At 46.1% G+C, this 10,508-nt stretch overlaps 1 long non-coding RNA gene across 1 annotated transcript; it reads right to left on the bottom strand.

The window, feature by feature from the left end:
• Nucleotides 1–9,434: 9,434 nt before the first annotated feature.
• Nucleotides 9,435–9,930, bottom strand: LOC308570802. The gene is made up of 2 exons (XR_014001212.1): nt 9,831–9,930; nt 9,435–9,732 (listed from the first exon to the last, which is right to left on the bottom strand). It is a non-coding gene; the product is annotated as an uncharacterized lncRNA (long non-coding RNA).
• Between the last annotated feature and the right edge of the window lie 578 nt (nt 9,931–10,508).

Below are 10,508 nucleotides of genomic sequence, written 5' to 3'. Positions count from 1 at the left end.
AACAATCTGACACACAGCTGTGAGGCATTTGCGAGCTTTTTTGCGGAGAAGGTCTTGTCGCTCCGCCATGATCTCCCTGCCAATTTGGATACAATAAAGGAACTGGAGGCCCCTCGACTGTCCTCGGGTCCAGTATTGGACCACTTTGACCGGATATCTCCAGCCGATGTGGACAGATTCCTCCAAGCTGGAAAGCCCACCACCTGTCCTCTTGACCCGTGCCCGTCATGGCTGATTAGAGCGTGTCCAGACGAGGTGCGGGGCCCCCTGGGGGATATCATCAATTTGTCCCTTGGCACCGGGATATTCCCAGGGGAACTGAAGGAGGCGGTGGTGCGTCCGCTCTTAAAGAAAACATCATTAGATCCCTCAGATCTATCCAATTACCGCCCGGTCTCGAATCTTCCATTCCTGGGTAAGGTGATTGAGAGAGTGGTTGCTGAACAGCTTGGTAGGTTTCTGGATGAAACATCTGCTCTGGACCCATTCCAGTCCGGCTTCCGTGCTGGTCATGGGACCGAGACGGCTCTGGTCGCCCTAACAGATGATCTCCGCAGGCAGCTGGATCGAGGCGGGTCAGGGCTGCTGATTCTTCTAGATCTGTCAGCAGCCTTTGACATGGTCGATCACGAACTCTTGGACCACCGCCTTGCCGACGTGGGGATCCAGGGCACAGTCCTTCAATGGCTGCGCTCGTTTCTCTCTGGTCGGGGACAGAGGGTGGCGCTTGGGGGGGAATTGTCATCACGCCACTCCTTGGTGTGTGGAGTGCCTCAGGGTGCAATTCTCTCCCCGATGCTTTTTAACATCTTTATGCGCCCCCTCGCCCAGCTTGTCCGGAGTTTTGGGCTGGGTTGCCATCAGTATGCTGATGACACCCAACTCTATCTGTTGATGGATGGCCATCCTGACTCGGCCCCAGACACACTGACCAGATGTCTGGAAGCTGTGGCTGGATGGTTACGTGGGAGCCGGTTGAAGTTAAATCCTTCGAAGACAGAGGTCCTCTGGCTGGGGCGGGACGATATGGGATCGAGGGGGCAACTCCCATCTCTTGCGGGGGTGCAATTAGTGCCAGCACCGTCCGTTAAGAGTTTGGGTGTAATCTTCGATACCTCCCTCTCTATGGAGTCGCAGATTACAGCTATAACAAAGGCGGCATTTTTTCATCTCCGCCAAGCTAAGCAGTTGGCCCCTTATCTCTCTCGTCCTGACCTAGCCACTGTGATCCATGCGACGGTCACCTCCAGACTGGATTATTGTAACTCGCTCTACGTGGGGCTGCCCTTGAGACTGACCCAGAAACTCCAGCGGGTGCAGAATGCCGCGGCGAGACTCCTTATGGGGTCTTCGCTGCGAGAGCACATTCATCCGGTATTATACCAGCTGCACTGGCTCCCGGTGGAGTACAGGATCAGGTTTAAGGTGCTGGTTTTAACCTTTAAAGCCCTATACGGCCTAGGACCCTCGTACCTACGGGACCGCCTCTCCTGGTATGCCCCACAGAGAAACCTACGGTCTGCAAATAATAACATCCTCAAGGTCCCAGGCCTCAGAGAGGTTAGGCTGGCCTCAACTAGAGCCAGGGCCTTCTCGGCTGCAGCTCCAAACTGGTGGAATGCTCTGTCAAAAGAGACTAGGGCCCTGCGGGACCTGACATCTTTCCGCAGGGCCTGCAAGACAGAGTTGTTCCGCCAGGCCTTTGGTCAGGGCGCAGCCTGACTCCCTCCTCTGGCAACCTACACATAATTCTGCTTAATTGGTTGCCATCAATTTGATTTAATTAATTTTTATAATGAAATATTTTTAGATTGTGTGATTATTTTACTGATTATTTGATTGTTGTTAGCCGCCCTGAGCCCGGCTTTGGCTGGGGAGGGCGGGATATAAATAAAATTTATTATTATTATTATTATATCCATGGAAGTTGTGAATCGGCCTTTAACAGAATCTGCATAATATGTGGTACTTCCTGAAACCCTGGACACCCACTCGAGCCCCTTTCCTGGAGCCTGACGGACCCAGCTCATCCAGTAGCTGGCTATACTGAAGCCTGATGTTGTACACATAAGCCGAAGAGAATCTCCAGGCCTTTTCAGGTCTCCTCCATTTTCTACCAGAGAAATGTCTGACAAAACACCTAGGAAAAGGGACAAAGTTACAAATCTCCCTGAATACATTCTCAGCAAGTCCAAGTCATATCATTGCAACAAAAGGGAGGAATTACCTTTGAAAGCTGAAAGAGTTAAGAGGAGATGGATCCAAGTAATCATTTTTATTAGATGGTTTCCAGAGAAATTCTCCTTAGAAGGATTGGTAGCTACAAGGGAGCTTTGGTTATTTCTGCAAGATCAAAGTCTAGGGCAGGAGGGAGGGAGTTTTAAAGAATGGACTGAATCAATATTTGCATATCCTCTGCTATATAAGACACCATCAGTCCATATCATAGCTCCCACAACACAATTCCACATTAACAACTTCTTCTTCTTCTTCTTCTTCTTCTTCTTCTTCTTCTTCTTCCTCTTCCTCTTCCTCTTCCTCTTCCTCCTCCTCCTCCTCCTCCGCCTCCTTAAACTTCATATTGCTTTAGATAAGCCTCAATCCAGGCATTTCTTGTGCACCAGGTTACTTTGTCTGGTGGCTCGGGGCCCAGATAATTGAATCAAAATCAGAGAACCTAGAGATCTCCAAAATTCAATTTACCTCCTGTTGTGGTATCTCCTACTAGGCTGTTGTGAGCAATTGCCCAGCATCATGGAGTATGAGCACCACCATCTGCCATGAACACAGGTGGGTGTCCTAGCATTGTGTGTCTCTAGCACAAAAATACATTGCAGTTTATTTGCGTGACCAGGTGGCGCAGGGGACCACCAGCCCCCAGGGACCACCAGAAATGAATAATGACTCTGACAACATGTCATGGAATTAAAATTTGGCCACAACTTTATTAAACTCTCAAATGTAGGAAGACCTTGGCTTAGGCATTGGGCCTGTAGCCTTCCCCAGCTGGGGGAACTGGGGCTTCTCAGGGTAACTGGGATATGGGGGTGCTCTGCAAGATGCATGTGCATGGAGGCAGCCCACCCCATATCCTCACACAGGGTAATTCATTGACAACGTTTCAGTGTATGGCCAGTGACATCCATATTACAACCCCTTTAAGAGGGGACCCTGGAATCGCCGTCACGGGAGGGGGAGAGGTGAGTCACCACTTACCCCCCTCCCCAATTTCAGGGAAGAAAAGACAAAAGGATTCTGCCCAAACTGTCAAAGTTGTGATGAATTGCTATGGGGAAGTCAAAACCTGCCAATGCAGGAAAATTTCTTCCCGGTTCTTCAACAACAACCAGTCAAAAGACCGTAGCAGCGCCCACTAAACAGGAAGAAAAAGGTTAACCTGCAAACAAGAAACATTAAACAAAGGGAGGGTTGGGTGGTGAAGCTCCTGAGCCGACTGCCTGGCTACTGCTGGCTCCACCCTCTATTTATGCAACTGGCCCCACTTCCTAGCAGTGTAAATTGACTAACTGAGGCTGGGCGTGATCCTCCAAATAATAACACTCAGAGGCAGGCCAGCCCACACAACCGGTAAGTTCCCTGGGGTCTGAAGCACCATATGCAATCCCTCAAAGAGCACCCAGAGTGTAAAGTGTGAGTGCTCATTGCAGGTAGAATTTGGAGCTGTCTTTGGGGGAGATTATCACCTTTGAATTGTGGGAGAATAAGCATCATAATTGCTTCTTATTTCAAAACCATTCACAGTGAATTTGAGCAGGACTGATTCTTAAGGTCTTTTGATATTCAGACTTGACTGGGTAAGAATAACCTGAGCCTAGGCCTCTGAAGGAGCAAGAGAAATCCTTAAATTATGGCACTGAGAAGCCATTTAATCACCAAACATAATGTTTCATAATTTATTGATAGTTTCCATGGATAATCTATCATGGGAAATGGCATACCTTCCAAGTGTACTTTCCATGGGGGGAAATTCTTTTGAATGCTGATGTTTGATGTGTTGCTATCACAAGCAGATGTTTCTGTGGCTCTTATGAACAACAGCCACTGAAATGTAGTAGCACTTAAAAAAATAATAACCCCGCACTCCTCTCAGGGCTGGAAAGGGATTAGTTTAACCTCTTGTTTGCTAGGAAAACTGAATTACTGTGTCATGAAATGATGCATGCCTAAAAAGTGTGTCAGCAACATGAAAAGTTTGGAAAGTTCTGATCTAAAGGCTGTCACATGGAAGATGGAGCAAGCGTGTTCCCTCCTGTTCTGGAGCATAGCCCAAACCAATGGATTCAAGTTACAAGGAGCTTCTGAGTAAGCATTAGGAAGAACTTTCTGGTTATAAGAGTTGATTGACAGTGGAATGGACTCCCTTGGAAGGTGCTGGACTTTTTTATTGGAAATTTTCAAAGCAGAGGTTGGATGGCCACATGTCATGGATGCTTTAGTCGAAATTCCTGCATCACAGGGGGTTGGACTAGATGACCCTTGGGGTAACTTCCAAATCTACAATTCTGTGATTCTATGAAAAGAACTATTTTAAGGGGGAGGAGGGGAGATTTGCCTTAGCAAGAACCAGTTTCATTCTTTGCTTTGGGCTGACACAAACAGAATGGAAATAAGGTTGGATGGCACCCAGGGAAACTTCACCACATGTGTAAGAAACACACACACACAAATGTGCATCCTCGGACAAGTAATATACAAGTTTATTTATTTATCTTCCCTTATCTGGTTATTTGCCGATCAGGGAAATCCTAATTTGGGTGTGTGTGTACAGGATTCCACTTGTGTGAGGAGAAAATAATATGGATGCTACACATACAGTAGAGACACAATCAGCTTCAAATCCCCATTCACTGGACCAAACCCATGGCAAATTCCCAAAATGAATATCATGATCTGCATGTCTAGCCTTAATTTGCAGATTAGAACTGAACTATCCAATAGCTTTCACACTAATGTGCGTCTCAGAGCTTTAAATATAATGAAATAAATATTTAGAGGGCGTGGGAAATAAGAATGTATATAAATATTAAAATAAAAGTATAAATATGCATTTGAATAATTTTCTATTTTAAAGGTTTCTCTTCTTCATGCCTTAAAACAGTTCCTCCATTGGAAAGGGAGAACCCAGACATCTGCTTCCTGTGAAAAAGGAGATTTCTCTCTCTACCATCTCTTCCGGTTATGGTTTCTACTGCTTAACCCTTGCGTTCAATTGCGCATGAAAATGGAACATGAGCGCCACCGCCAGCCAATATTTTTCTGTGGCTACACTACAGAAGGCTTTTGACATGAGCCCAGAAGGGTTTTCTCTCACTGTGCGCCGTCTTTAGTACAGTAATACATGGCAGTGTCCTCTTCTCTCAGGTTGTTCATCTCCAGGTAGAAGCTGTTTATGTCTTTGTAGGCTGTGAACCGACCTCGGAATGCAGAAGGCTGAGCTTCTTTTCCTGGTATCCTGAACCGAGACAACCCTTCGAACGTCTTTCCGGGTGCCTGCCTGAGCCAATCCATGTAAAAAGTTTCCATAGCAGCATTCAAGCCATTCACAGTGCACTTGATCGTTACTGAGTCTCCAGGCCTTTTGATTTCTAGACCTGACTGAGTGAGAGTCATCTGAGAATAGGCTCCTGAAAAGGGGGCATTAAAGGAGGAGAGTAAGAGATTTAAAATAAACAAATGCTTAAATTGCGACAAGGAGCAGCTGTTCAATTCCCCATCTTCAAATACATTCCGGAACTATTTGCCAATCTCCAGAATATATTTTGCTTGTAAAATGTACAAAGAAGCATACCTCCCAAAGCTGATAGAATGAAAAGTAGGTGTAGTAAAGTCATCTTTTTCTCTGTCTCTTCCTCCAGTCCTGTCTTTTCAAATGACTTCTCTGGGAAAAGAATGACTCAAAAGGCCAAGGGTGAAAAACAAGATGAACCCACAGCAGAAAGAGGCTTTATCAAGTACTCCATGAGACTCTTTGCATATGCCCCCCCCCCATTTAAAAGGCATAATGAAGGCCACACCATTTGCATGATGCCCGCTGTGCTACTCAGGGGCGTAGTGCCATTCACCAGCAGCTTGGGCCGGGGCAGAGTGCGCTCTTCCAACTTTTGCCACTGACACCACTGGGTAGACGCTCACAGGCAGGGTATAGGGGGTGAAGAGCAGGGGTGGGACACAGAGGGTGATCTTCACCCTTCGCACTCACCCAGTCCTCACTGCCGGAGCCAGGCAGGGCACGATAGGGAATTCTGAGGGGACAGCATGCTGCATGGAGTCTTCATGGAGTCCACCTGCTGCCTCCTCCTCAGCTGCAAGGCAGCAGAGGGGGAGGCGGCAGGCAGATGCAAGCCCCACGATTCCATTTTGGGCAGCACAGAGCTTGCCTGCAGTCCGCCCTCTGCCTCCCCCTCAGCCGCCATACAACTGAGGGGGAGGCAGTGGGCAGATGTGAGCCCCACACTGATGCTTCAGGCAACATGGAGCCTGCAGGTGCCCAAGCCACTGCGTCACTCCCAGGAGAGACACATGGCTCAGGCAGGCTACAGGCCAGGCCCCGTGTTAAGTGGTGTGGCACCCAGTGTGCCCCGCTGCCCCGCTCTCTAACTATGCCTTTGTGTCATTAGGAATTTCTATGGAGCTGCAAAAAGCCCATAGAATTTCATACCCACAAACAGAAATCGGTTCTTTTTAAAGCTGAACATTTTATTTATCAAAATGTAGGGTTTTTTTTGTTTTTTGGAGGAAAAAAATCCCTAATACTGAATCTGGTAATAGGTTGCTTTGCATGCAGAAGGTTCCATGTTCCACCCTTAGCACTTTCAGCGAGGGCTGGGGGAGACCCCAGTCTAAAAACCTGGGGAGGCATTGCCAGCCAGTATAGTACAGTCTTTCCCAACCTTGCACACCAGATATTATCTCTCATAATTCCTGGTCAGCTTGGCCAGTGGTCAGAAACAATGGTGGAACATGTTGGAAAACAAGATTGGTAAAGGCTGCTGTATAGAAAACTGAGACAGGTGGACCAAAACAGTCCAATTCAGTACAACAGCAGCAGCAGCAGCAGCAGCAGCAACAACAACAACAACAACAACAACAACAACAACAACAACAACAACAACAACGTATTTGTACCCATCCCATCTGACTGGGTTGCCCTTGGCACCCTGGGAAGCTCCCTATGTTCCTAAAGGAAGACTTATACCTTCACTTCCCCACTGAGTTTGGAACTGAGCTCTCTCTCAAACAAAGAGGGCATGAAGTGGGGTGATGAGGTACATTGTCCAGAGAAAGGGTGGGGGAGGGGAGTGGTCTGGGTAGAATCCCAAGGGATGAATAGAGAACTCTGGAGGGACACACTTGTCCCTTGACCATGTGATGGGAGATGCATGATGGAATATAATGCTTGTGATTCTCTGTGAGCAATGGATTTGTTATTGAGGAAACAGATGGGATGATAAATGAGCTATTTTCCAAATGTTGTTCACAAACCCATGAAGAACAAGGTCATGTTTTTTGTACTGCGTCTTAGGAAATTTCCCTCACTGTGCATCCTACACAGCAATACTGGGCAGAATCTTCAGGCTTCAAGCTATTCAGTTGCAGGGACACCTGGCCTTTTGAGGTGTCTCTTGTGATGGTGATGCGGTTTTTGAGTGCACTATTATAGTGAGTGCTCCCACTGCTCCAGATACCTCCAGTCCACTCCAGGCCCTTTCCCAGGGGCTGACTGATCCAGTGCATGTTGTAGCTTGTTAGAGAGAATCCAGACACTGTACACACCAATTGCAGAGTGTCTCCTGGCCTCTTAAAGCCATCACCAGTCTCTGTGATTACATTCTGGGGTGAAATATCTGTAACAGAAGGAAAGATGAGAAGAATAAAAATAGGAAATGTGTTACAGAGGAAAATGTCAGATGGCCCACTTGAAGAGGAAAAGGAAGGTGTTCTCACATGCAGGGTAGATCAATAGGAAGCTTATCAGAAGGTTTGAGTGCATCACTTTAACAGATGGCAAACACTCTCATAAACTTGAAGTGGATTTAAATTATGTCACAGACATCAAATACTGCACCCTCTACATGTGGCTTCCTTTTAATGAGGAAGAAACCAAGAAATTATTTGCATAATGTCACCTGTGCTGCAAATATGAGCAAAGGTACAAATGAGGACTTAAGCAGTAGATGTGATTGCAACCTCAGACCATCACCATAGGATAAGAACAAGAGAGGAATTGTACCTTTAGAAATAACAAAGAAAGACCATTAAATCACTTAAATCAATGGAGATGTGCCTTATTCTTACGTGGTATAAAGTGTTGGTGCAAGGATATCAGATTTACCACCTGCTATAAGCCCTGGGGAGCATGCGGGTGAGTGATGAGAGCCTGTGACTCAGCTCTGTTGCTCCCCAATATTGTTTTCCCTTACGGGCTTCCGAGGGAGATCGGAAGTCAGTTCTTTCCCCAGGCTGGGGAGGGGGGGCAGATAGTCTTAACCAATGCCTAAACAACCACTCACAGTTATGTATTTTAATAAAGTTGTGGCCAAAATTATGCCAAAAACCTTAAACAAAAATTATGTGTGAGTTGTGAGTTATTTGGGGGGTGGCTTGGGGATCTCAACACGCAATTCCATCTGCTTCAGCTGTTTAAATGTTTAAAAACATACATTTACATATATATTTTCAGACAAGATTGAATACACACAGACAGAAAAGGAAATATAATTTATTTTAAACATTTTAATAAAAAAGTCATATAAATGTGGGAATGAAATAAAAGCATTCAGGAAAATATATAAAGAAATAAGGTTATTTTAAAGGTTGTCTTCTTCATCCATTAAATATGTCACCTCCATCTAAAAGGTATATCCTAGGCAGTTTCTTTCTGTGACAAAATTATGGTACATTTCTCTCTCTCTTCTCTTGCAGGTGGTCTTAGGCCTCTGGACTCCATTGCCCAACGTCATGGAGCGTGAGCACCACCAACAGCATTTCCCCCCTCTGCTTACATTGCAGGAAGCTGTTCAGATGACTTTATAGCACTGTAATACCCAGCTGAGAATGTAATGTGTCTGTGCAACTGTCACATGTTTGGAGAGAAATGAATCCCAAAGGTGTATTGAGCAGATGGCCAAGATTAGCTCAGCTGTGTTTCCTTTTCACTCTTGGCATAGTTTGAACACACTTTGAAGAGTTGTGGTGACCAATATGTTTGAACTTTGACATTTGTAGAGAATTAATTTGTTAAAGAACCATTTGTGTAGCATCATATTGTGCTTTTGTGGTTGAGGGGCAACACAGGATGGAACATGGCCTTGCTCACAGCTGCTGCCCACAAACCCATGACTGAATGATATCTTGCTTTCAGGAAGCTGAGTTTTTGTACTGCCTCTGAGAACGTTTTGCTCACTGTGTCCCTGGAACAGTAATACATGGCAGAGTCTTCAGGCTTCAGGCCATTCAGTTGCAGGAACACTTGGTTTTTTGAGGTGTCTCTTGAGATGGTGATCCGGTTTTGGAGGCCACTGTTATAGTTAGTGCTTCCACCACTCCAAATAACTCCAGCCCACTCCAGCTCCTTTCCGAGTGGCTGACGGATCCAGTGTACTCCATAGCTTGTTACAGAAAATCCAGACACCGCACAGGTCAGTCGCAATGTGTCTCCTGGTCTTTTCACGCCACCTCCAGACGGAGTAAGGGTAATCTGTGAGGAAATGTCTGTAGATGGAGAGACAAAATGAAACATGAAATGGAATGGAATGACACAGCAAAGCAATGGATTGTCTACAAGAGTGGGGAGAGGATTTTTCACTTACATGCTGGGAAGAACATCAGGAAAATAATCAAGGGTTGCAATTCCATGTTCAATGGCATCATCTCCTAGGACGTGAAGAAGACCTGACTTATATGAAGGACCTTGAATTCTGCATTGTCTACAGAGGACCTCTTTTTAATGAAGGCCCCCAGGATGTAATTTGCATGGTCCCTTCAGTGCTGTTATTATAAGTGGCAAGCAGAGGCACACATGCAGTAGGTGGGGTTACCATGCGAAGAACTGCAGCCCCATATCTCCCTGCAATTACTACTACTACTACTACTGCTAATAATAATAATAATAATAATAATAATAATTTGTTTATACCCCACCCATCTGGCTGAGTTTCCCCAGCTACTCTGAGGGGCTCCCAATGTTGTTGTTCTTTAGTCGTTTAGTCGTGTCCGACTCTTCGTGACCTCATGGACCAGAGCACGCCAGGCACTTCTGTCTTCCACTGCCTCCCTCAGTTTGGTCAAACTCATGCTGGTAGCTTCGAGAACACTATCCAACCATCTCGGCCTCTGTCGTCCCCTTCTCCTTGTGCCCTCCATCTTTCCCAACATCAGGGTCTTTTCCAGGGAGTCTGCTCTTCTCATGAGGTGGCCAAAGTATTGGAGCCTCAGCTTCATGATCTGTCCTTCCAGTGAGCACTCAGGGCTGATTTCCTTAAGAATGG

Source organism: Podarcis bocagei (genome assembly GCF_964188305.1).
Source record: "Podarcis bocagei genome assembly, chromosome: 13".
NCBI lineage: Eukaryota > Metazoa > Chordata > Lepidosauria > Squamata > Lacertidae > Podarcis > Podarcis bocagei.
Note: the sequence above shows the minus strand (reverse complement) of the source record. Positions and strands in the feature narration are given on the sequence as shown.